We start from the raw sequence: 20,370 nt of genomic DNA on the forward strand, positions 1-20,370 counted from the left end.
AATAAATTCAAATTTCTCCCAGTCAAATTAACCCCTAGGTATTTCACTTTTGTAACCACATTTAATTCTGTTTCCTTCTGAAACCCATCTATTTCTGCAGATGACAAGTTTTTTGCCAGAACCTTAGTTTTTTGTTTGTTCAACTTGAATCCCGCCACCCGACCAAACTCAGAAATTAGTTCAAGAGCTCTTTTTGTACTGATTTCTGGCTCCTGTAGTGTCAAAACCAAATCGTCTGCAAAGGCCTTAAGTTTGTATTGCTTTTCTCCGACCTGTATTCCCTCCACCAGCTGATCCCTCCTAATCCAGTTCAGTAAAACCTCCAGGACAGAAATAAATAACAAGGGTGATAGGGGGCACCCCTGTCGTGTCCCTTTTTCAATTTTAAACTCCTCCGTCACCACACTGTTTACTATCAATTTAGCCTTTTGTTCTGAATAGATTGCTTCAATACTATTTTGAAACGCCCTTCCCACTCCCATCCCTTCCAAATTTTTCTTCATAAATTTCCAAGATATATTGTCGAAGGCCTTCTCCGCATCTATAAAAATCAAAACTGCTTTTGTATTCATATTTGTCTGAAGTAGCTCCAAAACATCAATAATATTCCTAGTATTATCAGACAAATGCCTACCAGGGAGAAAGCCTGCTTGGTCCTTATGAATTACTTCATTCAAAACTTTTTTCAGTCTGTTTGCTAAAATATCAGCAAAGATTTTGTAATCCACGTTTAGGAGTGAGATGGGACGATAATTTCTGAGTTGAGTCTTTTCAGATTCCAATTTTGGTATCAGAGTGATGAATGCTTCTTTCCACGATTCTGGTGCCCCCTTCCCTTCCATGATCTGGTTGCATACCTCCATTAATGGTTGTGTCAAATATTCCATCAAAGTCTTGTAGTATTTGGAGGTAAGCCCATCTGGGCCCGGGGATTTGCCTATTTGCAGATTCTGAATGGCTCTTTCAATTTCCTGTTGTGTTATTCTACAGTTCAGGGTTGTTTGTTTGTCTTGTGTTAGCTTTTGCAGGCCATGACTTTTTAAGAAATTATTTATTTCAATCTCTGCTTATGGTCCTTGGGTGTACAGCTTTTTAAAGTATCTCTGGAAACACTTTCTAATTTCTTCTGGTTTCTGAATACATTCTCCTTCAACCTCCAGATTGGTAACAAAGTTCAATTTTTGTCTCTTCTTCAGCTGCCATGCCAGCAGCTTCCCACATTTATTCGCCGACTCAAATGATCTTTGTTTCATCTGTTTAATTTTCCATTCGATTTCTTGGTTTATCAATTTTGTATATTGTACTTGATAAAATTTTATTTCTCTTAAGACCTCTTTTGATTTTGGATTTAATCTCAATTTTCTTTCTCCCTCTCTTATTCTTTCCAAAATCTTGTCCTTTTTACCATTCCAGAGCTTCTTTTTGATGGTGTTCTGTTGTATCAGAAACCCTCTCATAACGGCTTTACTCGCGTCCCAGATTGTCTTCTTTTCCACCGAAGTATTCAAGTTTATTTCAAAATAGTCTTTCAGCGTTTTTTGGGCCTTCTTCACAATCTCCTGATCTCTAAACAAGTAGTCATTCATTCTCCATCTGAAGGATCCAGCTGGTGTGAGTCTCAAGTCCATTTTCAAAGCATTGTGGTCGGAGCAGGTTTTAGGGCAGGTCTCTATTTTTTTTGTCTTAGGTGCCAGTCCTCTTGATATCCAGATTTGGTCGATTCTTGTCCATGATAGATGGGCCTCAGAGAAGAAAGTTCCCTCCATGCCTAGAGGGTTCTTTGTCCTCCAAATGTCAATCAGATCCATATTGTCTGTAAGTTCAAAGAAGGTCTTTGGAAGTCTGCCATCCTTGTTCAGGTTTTGGTTTTGTGACTTATCCATGTAGGTAGAGACTACCCCATTCATATCTCCCATCAAAATGATGTTGGTATAGTCAATATGATCCAGCATTGTCTCGTGCAGTCTCTTGTAAAATTCCGATTTCCCATCATTTGGTGCATATATTCCAACTATCAGAAATTTTTCTCCTTGTGATTGTATTTCAATCGCCAAAATTCTTCCTTGTTCATCTTTAAATACCAATTTTGGTGCCAGGTTCTCCTTTGCATAAATCACTACTCCTCTTTTTTTAACCTTGTCTGATGAAATAAACTCTTGGCCTAGTTTCTTATTAATTAACACTCTCCTGTGGAGCCTGGTCACATGCGTTTCTTGAAGACAAATAACGTCCAATTGCTCTTTTCTTAAAATGTGAAAAATCTTCTTCCTTTTTTCGGGAGAATTTGCGCCATTTATGTTCCAACTAAGTAACTGCAGAGACATCCTGGATCAATTTATTTGTCAGTAGGGGTATCTCCTTTGTCTTCTTCACCTGGAGGTGGAACCGGGTTGACACCAAACGGAGGAGGTGGCCAGGCTCCTGCTACTCCTTTCCGAAGGTCCTCCCCGTGATCGTTTAGAAACTTTTCTTGCTCCTCCGCTGTTCTAATTCTTACCTTCCTCTCTTTCAAGGTAAAAGATAGTCCTTGAGGGAATTCCCACCTATAAGGGATTTTATTGTTTCTCAATAGGCTTGCTAGGTCTTTATACGTGGTTCTTAAATCCAAAAGCTGTTTTGGTATATCTCTGAAGATTTCTGCCGTCTTTCCCTGTATCACCAAAGAATTTTTAAAATGTAGGCCGAGTATGTTGTCTTTTTCTTGCTTTGATCTCAAAATGATCAAGCAATCTCTTGGTTTATCCTTCTTGACCACTCTTCCTAGTCTAAAAGCGGTGACTATTTTAAAGTCCTTCTCTTCTGTCAATCCCCAAAATTTGGAGATTTCTGTTGTCAAAAAGCCGATCAAGTCCTCTTTTTCAGATTCTGGAATATTTCTCAATCTGAGATTATTTTCCCTGTTTTTCAGGTGTGCATTAGATTTGATGGTGCCAGCAAATTTCTTTTGGTTGCAAGGTTTTGAAAACTGAGGTGTGCATTAGATTCACTTAATTTGTGTAAGTAGATCAGGAAGTGTTGGGAAGTCCTTTGTCTAAGGGACAAGGAAGATATGATATTAGCGATGTGAATTTCATTAATGTGTGTGCTTTTTATTTTGCAAATAGCCATTGCAGGGAAGTCTAAGCAGCCTCAGGACCATGATGGCTTCTCGTGCCGAAACTGTAGAGATGGCTTTGGTGTGTGTTTCTCAGGACCCAGCAAAGAAAGAAAGAAAAATGCATTTTTCCTCAGAGTTCTGAGGGTGCTTAGACTTCCCTATAACCTCTGTTTATGATAATTGCATTGATGCAATTGAGACCACATTAAGTTACACCCTAAGAATGCAAGTTGGGTTTTTCATCCTTCGTCTCTCCTCTACCTGGTGCAAGCTTTCGGCAAGTAAGACAAAGCCTTTCAGCAAAATCCATGCAACATGCCATCTTTTTGGGGTTGGCTCAGTCCTTTTGGTCTGGTGATTATATAATCCCAGATGGTGATCTTTTTTGGGGGGGGGGGGTGTTGGTGCTCATTGATGACAAAGAGTCTTGTATTTTCAATTCTGAAAGATTTAGAAATATGTGCTGTTACCACAGCACATATTAAGTAGGGTCGTAGTTTCTGGATTCACACACAAGCTGGCGCTTAGAATTCCCAGTTTGCCAATATATAGTAATTTTTGGTTGAAATGTGTCTGGCTATCAGCTGTGGAACATATCTTATCCATGCATACTGTGCGTGCCACTACAGTCCAACTGATTGATGTATGTACATGTATACTGTTTGCAATGTATATTGCATGTGGAGGTATTTGTATTGCCTGTTGTGGCTAAGACTGGAAGCAGGGCTTGATCTCCAATATATTTGCCCAAAACTACATAATTGTGCATCACACATGAACTTCCTTTTCACCTTTGGAAAGTAGATCAGAAATACTATAAAAATCACATGTATGTTTGCATAGGTAGCTGTGAGATTGAAATAAATAACGTGTTTTATAAATGCTTAGAACTACATATTTTCAGAATTGTTATTTGCATAGTGCCAGACAGGTGCAATCCTGGGTCCTAGGCCATGCAAAAGACATTAGTACCAGCCTAAATGCTTAACAAAAGATGCTAAAGATTTTCACAAATGCATCTTGCCCTAGGCAGCTCTTAAAAACAGTGCTGCCAACTTTTGAGTCCCAGTGTAGGCACAATAGCAGTTTGTACTAGCCATATATGATAGTGGTTGTGTATTTGTTTCATCGTAGATATGTTACAGTGAATGTCTAAAATGGGGCATGTGACAAAATTGGCAAATGTCCAGAAACTCATGACGTGCTCTGGTGAATGTTAACAGATCCCCCTTAAAAGTAATTTTGGGCCCAGACAGCCCCATATGTTGACAAACCCATATAAAAGTTGTGAATGTCAATATACTATTGAATGCTGACACCGAGTTCATCCACACTTCCCTTTGTCTCACAATTTCTTCCATTTTGTCCATGACTTCTAGGAATGGGTCCAAGAGATTTTTCCTTTGTCCTCCTGTTTTCCCCAGGAAAACCTGCTGTTTACCACTGAATCATAACAAGTGTCTATCTGTAGAAAAGCTGATTGACGTTTGCTCCAATTCAACAGTGGATGAGCCCACGGTGGAAGAAAAGAGCTCGATATTCAAACATTTACAAAATTCATTGGGGATTGTCAGGTATCAATTCATCAGTTTCAGACATTCAGTGCAATGCAGCACATGCACACTTTCCCTACAAATAAATGCTTTCCAAGTACAGAACTGGTCGCGGCCTTTCAGTCAAAAACAGTAAGCTTGGTAGTAAGTTTTATTATGTTTTGGAAGCACAGCCCTTGAGCCAGGTCAAATAAGAGGCTGCATTCTTTCTGAAACAGAATCAGACACTCTTGTAAATGTAGGGTCTTGTTTTGCTTTTTTCCATTTAGCATACTGAAGTTTAAAAATGAGTAAAACACGGTTATTAAAGCACAGCGCCACAGCTCAGCATCATGTAACACCGATGAACTCAAAGGGGCATGTTTCAGAAATTTTGATCATACTGCAATCTGCTTGAAGCTGTTAAACTATGGATAATTTCACTCAATTTTCCAGTAGGTTTCTGCCTTGAATAAGTAAATAGTGGGTAATGGCTTGTGTCAAAGTCCTTGTAACACTTCATTAAACATAAAGCATGACAATCTGATCAGATGTCTCTTTTATAGTTAGAAACTGACTGGTGACTTTGGGAGTCACTCAGCTGCATCAGGTCACATCAGAAATCTAGTCTTTTCATCTTCTAGAAATCCCTTATGGCAAATCTTGCACCATAGTTTCATGACCTCACTTTATATAGTACTCTTGCCAAACCGGGACGTAAAAGAACAGAAGGAAAAAGAAACACAAGCTCATCTACTGAAGACAACATTTTAAAAGCTTTCTCTCTTTCAGCCATTGCAGGCTGCAAATCAAGCTTGTAAAATGGCAGGGATTTCAAGTAACACACAAATATAAGTGTAGTTTTGTAATGCTGAAGGTCTGACTGAAACATACACAAATCCAGGGAAATCCAGCTTTAAACACCCTGGCTGCAATCCAGCCCACAGTTGCAGGCATTTAAGCCCCACAATAATCAATAAGACCTAAATGTGTACAACCTTGGCCTAAACTGCAGCCTTGGCTTGCAAAAATCCCATTGACTTCAGGGAATCAAAATGCATTTTCAATGGCTGCTTCTGTAGGCAATGCTTAAATTATGGCTTAGGGTTGTGAGGATGAGTCACACTGACTCAACTTTGCATGCTACCCCATCCCTCTCTGGCACTGTTGTAAGAAAGCACTTGCAAGCTTTAGTTTCCATTTTAGACTAACTGCAACAGACTAACTACACTATAGTTATTGGGGGGAGCCTATGTTGCTCTTGTTGATTGGGTCGTGAATTGCTTTGCTACTTGTCTAGAGTGAAAGACAGTACAGTGGTACCACAGGTTACATACGCTTCAGGTTACATACGCTTCAGGTTACAGACTCCGCTAACTCAGAAATAGTGCTTCAGGTTAAGAACTTTGCTTCAGAATGAGGACAGAAATCGTGCTCCGGTGGCGTGGCAGCAGCGGGAGGCCCCATTAGCTAAAGTGGTGCTTCAGGTTAAGAACAGTTTCAGGTTAAGTACGGACCTCTGGAACAAATTAAGTACTTAACCTGAGGTACCGCTGTATAGTAATAGCTTTGTAAATAGTGCAAATAAATAAGTTCACTTCAATCTATAGTTTATGAAGCTGTTTTTTCGCCACTAACCACAGCTAAGCTTAACCACATTTTTGGGTTCAGCTGCAAAATATTCTAATATTCTCCAGAAGAAGAGAAAGGAGCAGAGCGCAAGCCTGAGGCTCAATGACACTTGTTCTCGTAACACTAAACCATGGTCTAGTGTTACGTGCGAACCAGGCGAATCTCTTCTGATAACATAAGCAAGGTCCATGGAAACCCATCTTGATGTATTGGAAAACAAGTCATGATCTCCTTTTACGAGTTCTTCATCCATAACATAAGAATATTTGTGGGCCTAAGAAAATGACTCCATTTGAAGAGGAATGAGATAAGTGGTGGCAAGGCCAGCCCTGCACAGATACTGCTGAAACAATTGTCAACATAGTGAATATGAAGTTCAATCAAGTGTTGCTGGAGTGCTGCTCTCAAATGGAAGACACTGATAAAGCCAGAGTCCTTAAAGCCACTTGCGTCCTCCCCACAAGGCCACATTCATCTCATAGAAAATCAGCAACAAATTCATTTCTAAGGGCACTTCCCACAACGTTTCTTTTCTGTCAGCATGAAGAAGCATGCACAGTCAGCCAATATGCTCAACAAGTGAAGGACAATAGTAATGGGGGCAAGGCCAGCACTCTTGCCAATGCATGCGCCCCCATCACTCTGCATACTTTAACCCTTGAAGTGCAGGCTGAACACCAGAAGGAGACTATGAAAAGCTTTACCATTTGACTCTATGTATAAACTGCCCTCCTTGATTTGAAGCAAATACCTATTGCAACAGAGCCAATAAGGCAGTATTGAAATCAGAAAAACTGAAGGACCTGTTTTTCAGCTAAAGTAAAATCACTCTTTTCTTGAAATTAAATGACCTGGCCTCTAAAGAACATTCTCTCCAACTCCACATCTGATCAACCACCATACAGCCAAGTGAACAGGACTCCATTCTAATCAAATTGAGAGAAATAGTCCTCTGTAAATCCCAATTACTTTCCAAAGCCTTAACAAAGAAGAGAAGCCATTAGTATTATTACACCACCTGTTTCACTGGGTTGAGTAAGGAAATGTTTGATGAATACAGCAAGCTTTCCTGCTTTAAGGCTAGGGCTAAAAAGGGAAAATGCAAGGTTTAGTTTGCATTAAGTAATGGTAAAACACACGATCACTTCTTTTAATATATGCAAGCAGATGGCTGACATCAATCTAAACCAAGTATTTGGTGTAACTTGAGCTTGTCTATATCTTTTTCTTCTTAGTGTTTCTTTCCTTTTTTAAAAAAAGGATATTGCTGTAGTTGTACCCTAGAGCTTTGCAGTTCTTAGCAACCCCAAACCCACATGCATCCTTTCAACTGGATGCATACCACTTACCTAGGGCATTTTCATGAAATAAGTCAACTGGAACTTTTGTGATCTCCAGAAACAACAGCTCAGGACCGCAATACTTCAAGGACCGCCTCTCTTCATATGAACCTACTCAGACCCCGCGATAATCATCTGAAGTCCATTTGTGCAAACTGAACATGTGTGCAATGTTTGATACAACCCAATGTTTGTAGACAGCATCTTAAAAAGTAGAGACATCACCTTGCCAGTTAAAGTTCCGAATAGTAAAAGCTATGGTTTTCCCAGTAGTAATGTATGGAGGTGAAAGCTGGACGATAAAGAAAGCTGATCACTGAAGAATTGATGCTTTTGAATTATGGTGCTGGAGGAGACTCTTGAGAGTCCCATGGACTGCAATAAGATCAAACTTCTCCATTCTTAAGGAAATCAGCCCTGAGTGCTCACTGGAAGGACAGATCGTGAAGCTGAGGCTTCAATATTTGGCCACCTCATGAGAAGAGAAGACTCCTTGGAAAAGACCCTGATGTTGGGAAAGATGGAGGGCACAAGGAGAAGGGGACGACAGAGGACGAGATGGTTGGACAGTGTTCTCGAAGCTACCAGCATGAGTTTGACCAAACTGCGGGAGGCAGTGGAAGACAGGAGTGCCTGGCATGCTCTGGTACATGGGGTCACAAAGAGTCGGACACGACTAAACGACTAAACAACAACAACAAATGGTTGTAAGTAAATACATTATTTCCCATCTAGATTTTGGTTTGTGTCATTTGTCCTTTGAGTGAGCAAGCAATAAGACAGCCCTTGCAAAATGTCATGGTTGTTGTTTTTAACATACACACACACACACACACACACACACACACAAAAGGCTCCATATTATTAACTGCAACATGGGGGATCAGGGCTATTAAAAAGCAGGGCAAATAAACAAACAGGAAAAAGGTACTTAATACAACTACCATAAAAATATTTATGAGCCTTGGAATCAACCACTGTGCGGTTAGAAGCTACAGAATTCATTTACAGGGATCATGTTTGCCTTTTGCCTTCATACTGAGAGTAGCTTGTTTTCAGGAAGTTTATTTACATTTCATTTAGCCAACAAAGTTATCATTTTTAAAACATAAAAAGAGGCAAAGGAACAAAAGTCTGCTTCTGGTGCTGAATCACTGTAGAATGAAGAGAAGGGAGAGGCAGATAAAACAGTGGGAGGTAGAAAGAGGATGGACACAACAGATGAAGAGCTGTTCAGAGGCTAGACTGTTTCAGATGATGCTGATGATTAATTGAATTTATACACCACCCTATACTCACAGGTCTCAGGCTGGTTCACAGGATAAAGATCCTATGGTAAATAAACTGTAAGGGAAATGGAGGAATTGGCAAAAACAGTTGGTTCTCCAGCATGGTGGCATGGTAGCTGATCAAACTCCAAAAACCCACTCAGTACACCCAAGCCTTCGGGCATCTCTGGGTGGTAGTTGTTAAAAACCATTTGTTCCAGGGTGAGAGTTTTCGTGCGTGGCCTTACTATTGACTCCTTCCGTGTGGTTTACAACACTTCCTCATGCAGAGACATGTTTCCCACTCAAGATAGCAACATGGGATCTCACTGCAGGCAAGTAGCTCCCATTCCCCTAGCAGCAGATATGAATGGAGCCTAAGTGCACATGCAATTGGCTGCATTAATTATTTGCACCCAGCTTTTATTTCCACAGAAACATAGATAATGTCTCCTTGATCCTGTAGGATTACTTGGAAGGCTTTCCTGTTCAATTGGACAGACTCATGAGAAATGTGAAAAACAGGGCACGTGTGTATGCACAGAGAGAAATATTAGAAAACTATGAAGGAAAAAACCTGATTTTTTTGGATGGGGCTTACTTCCATATGCCTGGCAATGTTCAGTGTGCAAATCAAGCCTTCAGTTGCCCGCAAAGGAGAAGTGTTTACCAGTGAAATGCTCCACCACTTCCTAAAAGGCAGCACTTGATTCCTCCTTCAGTAATTGTTTACCAAGATTTATCTGGCATAGTAATTTGCTCTTTAGCTAGGGCCCACTGTCCATTCGTCGCTATATTTACTTCATTTAGAACAACAATCAATAGAACAAAAGCTAGAGCCCGAGACCAATTCATGCAAATAGCATGAATAATTGGCAAGGAAATGAAAATAAGCAGCACGAACCGTCAAGTTCCATGGTGACATTTCAAATTAATCCTTGTAAGTAAATTTATATTATTATTATTATTCCAGAAAGAAAGAAAGAAAGAAGCCATAATAACTGTAGTACATATTCCCATCCCCCTTTCTCTGAAAGTAAATGAAAATTCTGGACAGTGATAGATCTGAAATTCCAATTAAAGTAGGCAGAAGAGAGGCAAAAAACATCTATTGTTCATATAGGGAGGTGGGCTTGAGTTGTTGGGGGGTATTCAAAGCTTATATGTATTGTGACCCTTTCAGCAGGAAGCCTTTTCCAGGCTGATAAGAAAAGGGTACTACTGTTCTTAAAGCTTTAAGAAAACATGGCACCGATGTAAGAATGGGATTATTACCCACTGTAGTTCTGTATAGTCTATTGTATTTCTTTCCCTTTCTGAAGAAAAGCATTAAACAAATGGCAGCAGACAGCTTTGAATTTTATTTTTAAAGGCCAGCTGTTTCAGATACCTCCAGGAACGATGATATTGTTGCATTACTTCAAACTGTAAGGCAGGGTTATGGGTCTTTTTATTCTCAAAATTCATCTCTGTTTCTAGAATTTATTCACTGTTGCTGCATTGCTGGAGAAACAAAGAAGAGTTGGCTGGATGTACAGTCAAAACTTGGTTGTCAAAGGTAATTCGTTCCGGAAGCCTGTTTGGCTTCTGAAATGTTCAACAACTGAGGCGCAGCTTCTGATTGGCTGCAAGAGCTTCCTGCACACAAGGGGAAGCCACATCAGACTTTCAGCCTCCAAAAAACGTTCAAAAACCGGAACATTTACTTCCAGGTTTGCGGAGTTGAGGAACCGAAACGTTCCTAAATGGAGGCGTTTGGGAGCTGATATGCCTGTATTGTGCATGCATGTGGGACTTATGTCACAGAATTTGATAGCGTTGCCACATAGACTTCAGTTCCATAAGATATTTCTCCTATTCTCCTGATCAACTTTTGCATTTTGATCTGGATGTAGAGGAAGCCTCACTAGAGCACATCAGATAATGTTCCCACCCACTAAGCCCCTCGCCAACGATGGTGATGGAGCCTTGTTGTACTATTTTACATAATGAAAGACTTCCATTAAACTAGGCTCTGGAACACCAGGGGACATTTATACTGTTTACTAGGTATTTGAATAATAGTCTGAATCGTATGGGACTTATTTTGATGCACCTTCATTAAGCAAAGAGACCATTTTTACTATCTAGAATTATATGTAGTCCACACTGAATCATATCTATACAAATACACATTGTCCAACAACGTAACGGAAATCAATTTTACCAGTTAAAATTCTTACGTTATTTTACCATAGGCAAAATAATATTTGATGTGTGCACATGTATTTTAATTCATACCGTATATCAAGCTTTTATCGGGTGCATTATTATTTTCTTCTTATAAAACACCATTTTAATAGGTTTCCAGCCAATCATTCCAGGATCTCAAACCAATTTTGAAAGTATAAAATAATGCTCTCGTGGAATTGCTGCAAAACAGAGGATACTTTATGGCAGGGCTTGAATGTTCAGACACATGTTTTAAAATGTATACAGTGGTACCTCGGGTTAAGTACTTAATTCGTTCCGGAGGTCCGTTCTTAACCTGAAACTGTTCTTAACCTGAGGTACCACTTTAGCTAATGGGGCCTCTGGCTGCCGCTGCGCCGCCACTGCACGATTTCTGTTCTCACCCTGAAGCAAAGTTCTTAACCCGAGGTAATATTTCTGGGTTAGCGGAGTCTGTAACCTGAAGCATTTGCATAGCACTGTCAATGCACTTTGCTGAGTAACATAAGAATAAAAGGAAGCTTCCAGTCCAAATGTTGACATTGGGGGAAGTCAACAGAGTGAGGGAACAAAGAAGTATGATGAGGTGAATGGGTTCAAAATGCACTTAAACAAACACACACACACAATTTCATTGATGGTGTTACTAATTTTACACCTAAAGTAAATCTAGCTACATAGTTACCTTAAAAAGCCACTGAATTGCTATTATGTAACCTACAACCTTTCAGCTCAGATTTGCTGAAGAAACATGCATTTAATTCTGGGTTTTGCGTTTGTCCTTTTCGAATGCCACATTACAAACCACTTTTGAAATAAATGGAGGATAGTGTGTGTGCATACATATGCTGGCTCAAATTTAAATTAGAGGAGGCAAAAATCTCACTGGCATGCACCAGACATAGGCATACGCCTAAAGCATCTCTTTGGTCCCTAAACTACTGCTAAGCTAGCAGTTGTTTCCTATGTACACACAGCTTCTATTGTGTTCTGATACAAGGGTATACCAGTGTGGTGACTCTAGGTGCCTATGACCCATTGCAGACTCCCCAGGTGTCCCAATTTTCCAGGGACAGTCCCAGATTTACAGAAGCTGTCCTGGTTTCAGATTTGATCCCTGAATGTCCCGCTTTTGCTTAGGATGTCCCTGTTTTCATCAGAGAAATGTTGGAGGGTATGGAGTTATGGAAGCCAAGGAAACAAATAATTATACAACCTTTAGAAGATAACTGAAGGCAGCCCTGTATGGTTTTTTATGTTTTGTAATGTTTAATGTTTTATTATGTTCTTATATATGTTGGAAGCTGCCCAGAGTGGCTGGGGCAACCCATTCAGATGGGCAGGGTATGGTGATGATGAAGAAGATGATGCTGATGCTGATACAATAGGACATCCCTATTTTCATCGGAGAAATGTTGGAGGATATGCCATGGCCCATGCTGGCTGGGGTGGGTTGGAGTTAAAGTACTGCATCATCTGAGTGTGTGTGTGTGTGTGTGTGTGTGTGTGTGTGTGTGTGTGTGCTGTAAATAAATTCCAGTATACCTGAAGGAGCATCTCCACCCCCATCGTTCTGCCCGTTCACTGAGGTCCAGCGCCGAGGGCCTTCTGGCGGTTCCCTCACTGCGAGAAGCCAAGTTACAGGGATCCAGGCAGAGGGCCTTCTCGGTTGTGGCACCCACCCTGTGGAACGCCCTCCCACCAGATGTCAAAGAGAACAACAACTACCAAACTTTTAGAAGACATCTGAAGGCAGCCCTGTTTAGGGAAGCTTTTAAGGTTTAACAGACCTTATTGTATTTACAGACCTTACTGTATTTTAAAACTTTGTTGGAAGCTGCCCAGAGTGGCTGGGGAAACCCAGCCAGATGGGCGGGGTGTATTATTATTATTATTATTATTATTATTATTATTATTATCATCATCATCATTATACTTCACACATTTCTTTTTGGTTACTGCTAGCTGCCCAATAGTAAAAAATAATAATTCCAGCCTAATGGAGGCATTGTTAATGCACTCGGAACTGGAATGTGTGTTAAATTAGCCCAGCAGCACCCAAGAAATGAAGATTTTTCTAAACACGTAATATTTAAAGTTGGTTTGAAGCAGGCAAGCCAAGAACTCTGGTGCCAGTTTCCATTAAAAGGGACAATTAACCACAGAGTAATGCTAGATAAATACATGACTAGTGACAAAGTAAGTGCTATGCAACTCTAGAGTAATTATCTGGTTCCCTCTATCTTTTTCTCCCCTTCTTCTCTCCCTTCCAGAGCCTTATCTTAACATCTAAAAAGTGGAAGTTACATCATAATTAGTCTTTGGTAACTAGAGGTATAATTATCAAGAAATCTGCATGGAAATAATTCAGTATTTACATAGTCTTTTCAGGATAATTATAGAGTAGCTGACTGATTACACAGGGGCGTGCCATAGAAGAGAAAGTGATACCAACACATATAAAAAGACCCCAAAAAGAGAGGAATAATTGTCATCTCATCCAAAAAGAAGACGACACAGATTTTTGGGAAGAGAATTCTACTGTGCAAGAGGTAGGAGCAGCAAGTGGGTGGGGAAACAACAATAGAGAACCAGTATAAAAGAAAATGCCTTTCAAATCAGTTTCATCCCAGTGATGATTTAGGCTGATATTCTAGCCGCACTTCCTGGGAGTGAAGCCCACTGACTTCTAAGTGAGACGTGGTTAGGTTTGTGCTGTTATCCAGTGTCAGATAGCAGGAGGATTTGTTTTCCTAATTCACAGATCATCTTAATATCATTTTCAGAAGCACTGCGCCTCTTATTTAATCTCAGCAGCTCATCGGCAGTGCTAATTTGAACAGCACTTCTTATTAAAAGCTGAAAGCTTCTCCTCGGATTACGTGTTGGACGGGTGACAACAAAAATGAATGTCAAATCGATTCATTGTTGAGAGATTTCATATTCAAAGTTCTTGTTTCGGGGGGAGTTTCAAAAAAAGAAAAAAATTGCTAAAAGCCATTGTTTGTTCAACTTTGCTGTAGGCTCCACACATCCAATAATTGACTGCAATCCCTGCTGCAGACACGGAGCTCAAGTCGCAGTCAATTATTGGATGGCATATCCGGCAACAATGGAGATTATTTCTTAAGTAGGAAGTCATTATTAGGTAACTATTTGCATAAAAATAGCAACACACACTGAATAGGAAGTGAGCTCACTCAGCTTTGTATAGAAATAACCGTATGGAAAAATCTGAACGCACAAAAGCTACCCAGATAAACAAATAATCCGGTTGCTCACAAAATCAATCTTAGTTCTATTACTCTGTCAACTCCCAAATGCAAAAAGCAGGCAACTTGTTGCATTTGAACGCTGTCAGTAATATCCTCACTGAAGTGGTTTGGGCCTCTTTTGGTGTCTCCATTTGTTTCTCCTCCTCCCAAGAAGGGCATACCATATTTTTCTGTTTATAACATGTCCCCATGTATAAGACTATTTGTGTCTGCACGTACACCGCCAAAAGCCCATCTCCACACTTGACGCAACCACAGCCAATTGCACGCACGCCTCGCCGCTGCTGTAGATCGACCACCCAATTGCCACAGCAAAAGCCAATCATCAGCAGGCCTTGCCGCAGCAGCCAATCACACGCCCGGTCGCTGCTGCCAATCTCTTGCTGGGTGCTGCCACCCCCCCCCCTCTGCTATCTGTGTATAAGACAACCCACAATTTTTGCCTATTATTTCTAAGGAAAAAATATTGTCTTATACACGGAAAAATACGGTACTTCTCCTTAACTATTAGACTGGTGCAGAAATATTTCCCCACTCCCTTGCTATGCTGTAAGAATGCAGTCATCTGAACTATGATATTTGCACCGTACCCTATAATTTGTGGCTAGAGCAGATGAGCAGGTGTGAATTTGTGCGTGTGTGTGCATGCACACATTTTAAGCCCTCCCCTTCCAATAACATTATATCCATTGATATCACTCTCCTCATGTGACTCTTTGCCCATAGGGACTCTTAAGGGTAATCAAAGAGAAGTCTATAAAACATGCATAAAAATCTGGCGATCAAAATCTGGATCCAGTCCAATGCTTCTTTGTTGCTGTTCCGTAAAGCAATTTACATTCAGAACAGCTGAAAGCACCATTGCAACAGAGGATTTCTGAAAAGTGTAGCTACTGCCTATGACTGCATATACCCAAGGAACCAGGAAAGGAACAGGAATGTTAGGCAACTCAATGAGAGAGTGAGTAAAATGCACTGATTTTCTTATCACATCAGGTAAATTACCATTCCCCACCTCCTTTGCTTTTTAGCTGTAGCAAACCTCACACATTTCTTGAACTCCCTGCTCCTAAAATTGCAGGCTCGGGTTTTGTTTTGTTTACTTCCCTTAATGAAAGTGGAACTTGCCTGGTTGCATTCCACCCCACCCCACCCGACATAAAGGTATCATGTTCGACTAAAAGGAGGGGGAGGCTTTGGAGAATGTGAAGCAGTTAGGTTCCATGCTTCCAAGCTCAGCTTTGGCGGAAATAAATTAGCAGTCAGAATCACAAAATGGGTACACACGTGCAATGTCCAAAATTATCCAGAGGGCAGGAAAGAAATCCCCAAAATAGAGGATTATAGTGTCAAGTGTCCAATCATAGGAGATGAAGCAGAAGAGATCTCACACAAGACGCTAATGTGTTCATATCCTGACAGTGGATCAGCTAGAGATTGTTAGCTGTACAGTCAAACCTTGGTTGTCGACCATAATCTGTTCCGGAAGCCCGTTCAGCTTCCGAAATGTTTGACAACCAAGGCACAGTTTCCTATTGGTTGCAGGAGCTTCCTGTACTCAAGTGGAAGCCGCTTTGGATGTTCGGCTTCCGAAAACATTAAAAAACTGGAGCATTTACTTCTAGGTTTTCGGCATTTGGGAGCCAAAACGTTCCAAAATGGAGGCGTTTGGGATCCGACGTTTGACTGCACTTAGCTCACATTGAAAATCAATGGGAATTGAGCCCCACTCCATGACAAACTTGTCCCACTGAAGCCAATGGAGTGTAACCTCAACTAAAGATCTCCAACTATGCCCATTGATTTCAATGGGTCTACTCTGGGTATGATTCAGTGGGGTGTAACCTAGAATATGCATCTAACTCAGCAGTTGCATCTATGTGGAATGTCATGAAGCAGCCGAATTGCAGTTGTAAGGTGTAATAACCCTCCCCCAAAAAGGAGAAGTAATAGTATATTCTCCCCCCCCCCATATAATTTTATAAGAAAATACTTTTAAAATCTATGGTGATTTCCAACCAAGTCATACACAAAGTAGACTTACTGAAATTAATGGACTGGGAGAGGTCCAGTTCTGAGGGCCTTCTGGTGGTTCCCTCATTGCGGGAAGTGAGGTTACAGGGAACTGAGAAGAGGGGCTTCTTGGTGGTGGCACCCACCTTGTGGAAACCCTCTCATCAGATGTCAAATTATACAACCTCCCATAGACATCTGAAGGCAGCCCTGTATTGGGAAGCTTTTTAATATCTGGTGTATTGTGTGTACTTTATATTTTGTGGAAGCCGCCTAGAGTGGCTGGAGCAACCCAGTCAGATAGTAAGGGTACAGGCAATAAATTAATTTTCTGTTCTTGCTATTATTACTAAATTTATTTGAGTTCAGTACGATTAACGTGGAACACCCATTATATTCCCATTGCCTTTACTGTGCTTGGAATGTGAAAGGAAAGGATGCTGATTGCTTTGCTGGGTATAGTATTCTCTCTGTTTTAACAATTAAATTCTACATGAATGCAAAATCTCCGCTCTGCCCTCCATCTGCCCTTCAACAAGGTATCTTTGTTGAAAAACTACCTGATCGCGAACCCAGATTTCCCCCCAAATTAGCAACGGTAGCTTCTGGAATTCAGCTGCCTCATTAAAGGAAACCTTAGAGCTGGGTCCCGTCCAGGATAGAAATGATTGTAAATTTCTGTGTTAAGTGTCAAGCTGAAACGATATAAACTCAAAAACAAACAAAGCTCTGTCAGAAGATAAAAATCAGCCGCGTGCTTCGGGACATCCCGTGGCATCAAAGGAGTTAAACCAAAGGAGGGGAGGGGAGGAGATTACAACCGATAGCCTGATGGGCATTTTAGGCTCCAGACAACCACTGAAGTATGTTCATACAGGTTTGAAGCCATCAAATTCCATTCCTGCTAAGACAGCTGCAATAGTTTGGGGAGGCATTCGCATCTGATTCAATTGATCTTCAGGATAATCAGGACACGCTTCTAACGCTGTGACAGGCCCCTTCTGCGATCCAGGCTGACATTCCCCCAAGCCTTCAGGGTTCCCAAGATTTCAGTGTGTCACTGTCTCTTTCTACAGCCAGCTAACAGTCAAAATGCAAGGGAACTAGAAAGGAAAGTATTACGTTAATTTATTATTATTTATTAGATGGTGATGATGACCCACAACTTGAGTATCGTTCAACTCAATGATCACGTCGCTTCAGCTCTATGAGGGCTATGGGAGATCTGGGGAACATACGGAAAAGGATGAAGAAAATGATTTCCATATGAAAAGCCGTAAGACGCTAGATGAGGATCAGATGTGATGAATGCCGCACTAAAAGTAAATGGAACCGCGCATTGATATCTGATGTTAAGCCTGTGGATTTAAGTTCGTTATTAGAGTTCTTAAGCAACGGTGGCAATTTCTGATTCCCGGCTTGTTAAGCGTCCATGAAACGAGCAGGAGTTACATCAGGGTAGGTTTTATTCCAGGCCATGGGAACAAAAACTTCACATGAACTCATTAAAGCAATGACAAATGTCCTCCTCCAGGCTGAAGAGTAATAACTTATGCCACTGGGCTGATTATCTTTTGCAATCATGGAGGAGTAAGTAAAAAAAATAAAAAATACAGAGCAACGAAGCAGAGGGTATATTGGGATAGAGGATGGGGGAGGAATTCAATTCAGTCCACATTTAAAGGCAAACATACCCAACTTGCAATTTTCGAAACAATATGCAAAGTGAAGCACAGCCAACTTTATTCTCACTTCTCTGAATTTTGCAATGCAGTTCTCCAGCCAAGTAATAGGTATGAAAATACACACACTACACAAAAGAGTGCTTAAAATTCATTACATCAAGGGAAATTGCTTTGTATTTCAGGAGAAATTGGCGCTAAAATGCTGGTGAATTTTCAAGAGAACCTTTTTTATTTACTCGCATGCTAATGTGGAGAACTGGAAATGAGAAACTGAGAGAGGCTAAAATTAACAGATTTGCAAATCCCTACTTGGAACCAATATAAAATTACTCTATTGCCTTCCTTTCTGCCTCAACTTAGGCATGCGAGTTAAAAAAGTGTATTGATCTAAGCAAGGGGCATCTTGTCCTGCCCTGAATGCAGCTATGGCGATTGCGGGTTAATCATCTTACCATGCTATGTATGGATTGGAAAGTTTCTGAACTGTCCTGCCAAGTATGAGGAAAATATCGACCTTGTTTCTGTGCCTGCTCTGAAATCAGCGGTCCTTTACCATGTTACCCATAGGATCTTTTACCAAAATAGCTATTTTTGTTAAAGTAGACACCAGAAGCACGTTCTATTGAATATTCTGCCATTTCTCATCTTCCCTGCATTCCTCATCAGTATCAGAAGTATATTCAGATTCTTCTTGCTACTTGGTAGCATTGCCAGGTAAATGCAAAGGTGTGTTTTGTGGCTGCTGCTAAGAGCACAGAGGAAGAATTGCTGAACCAAGCCTTACCGTACTGCTGACTTGGTGTGACCCAGCAGTGATGGATCCCTCAGCTACCAGCAGCAAAGAGGGGGAAAGGCTAGTGGCTCACTTCTGCTGAGCTTGCTTGCTGGCTGCGGAGAGGCGGCCAGGGAAGGGATTAGGTCTATGGGTTAATGAGACATTTGCATACTGTGGGGAATGAGCATTTGGTAAACGATCATCTGTAGTCTTATGCAGAGGCCTAAAAACACAGGGACAATCAATTTTGCAGGGAGATTGGACCTGCTGAGTCCCTGGTCTCCATGTTTTGGAGGGGTGGAGTTCAGTGGGAGTCAAGATGGGCTGACCTATCTGGGTATTTAACTTTTGCTTCTGTTAAGTTACCAGAAAACACAATAAATAGAAATATTTACAAAATTAACTTTTTGGGCTATGCGTTCATTTTAATCAAAAGCGTATGTGTTTGTGTGTGTGTGTGTGTGTGTGTGTGTGTGTGTGTGTGCAGGCTCTAGAATGCCTCCGATCTTTTGTTGTATGTTTGGCTTGGTGATGAATGATTACCCATAAGGAGCCACAATCTGAGGACAGTCCTAAGACCAAAATGGAGAGATTTAGGGGGCAGCATTTGGCTTCAGGTCAAAGGTTCCCCACTCCTGTTTTTTTTAAAAAAAAAAAAAACTATAGACCCTTTGAAATTGGGCAATGTGAAAAGGAACAAGACTCGTGCATAGAGGCCAAAGAGGATCAGTCTCCTCCAGGGACTAATCTTTTTCCCCAAAGGTTTCTGAGCAAACAGGCAAGGCCAGAATTTATTTCATGATGCTGCCTTTCTTCCAACATGGAATTCAAGGCAGCTTCGTTGGGGTTCCCAGGCACTGACCACACCCAGACCTGCTTAGCTTGAGCAAGCTTGTTGCATCAGGAGCCTTCAGACAAAGATTTCTTGTCATGTTTATTCCCACCATGTATCCTGGTGGCACAATAGCATAAAATATGCTACTGAGAAACTCTCTTCTCCCTCCTTTCTTACAAATGCCAGAATATAGGTAGGCATCTGATTCTCCTTTAAACTGATCATACAGAGGGAAGGGGAGGGGAGTCCATGGCATTCTAGTACAGTGGTACCTTGGGTTAAGAACTTAACTCATTCCAGAGGTCCGTTCTTAACCTGAAACTGTTCTTAACCTGAAGCACCACTTTAGCTAATGGGGCCTCCTGCTGCCACTGCACCGCCGCTGCATGATTTCTGTTCTCATCCTGAAGCAAAGTTCTTAACCCGAGGTACTATTTCTGGATTAGTGGAGTCTGTATCCTGAAGCATCTGTAACCTGAAGCGTCTGTAACCCAAGGTACCACTGTATCTGTTGTATTCTATTCACTGTGAGTTTACTTGTTTTTTATGAAGTGTGTCCTAATCAGTCATTGAGAGAGAGATAAGAAGAAGGAGAGAAAATGGGCAATGGGGGGAGAGAGAAATATGTGCTGGATGTAACTAAGATTATGAATAAAGATCTCCTTAATAATTCTTGGAATCTACTTCCCATGGCTGAAGGAGTAGGT

The sequence above is a fragment of the Podarcis bocagei genome, assembly GCF_964188305.1.
Source record: "Podarcis bocagei genome assembly, chromosome: 6".
In the NCBI taxonomy this organism is placed as follows: domain Eukaryota; kingdom Metazoa; phylum Chordata; class Lepidosauria; order Squamata; family Lacertidae; genus Podarcis; species Podarcis bocagei.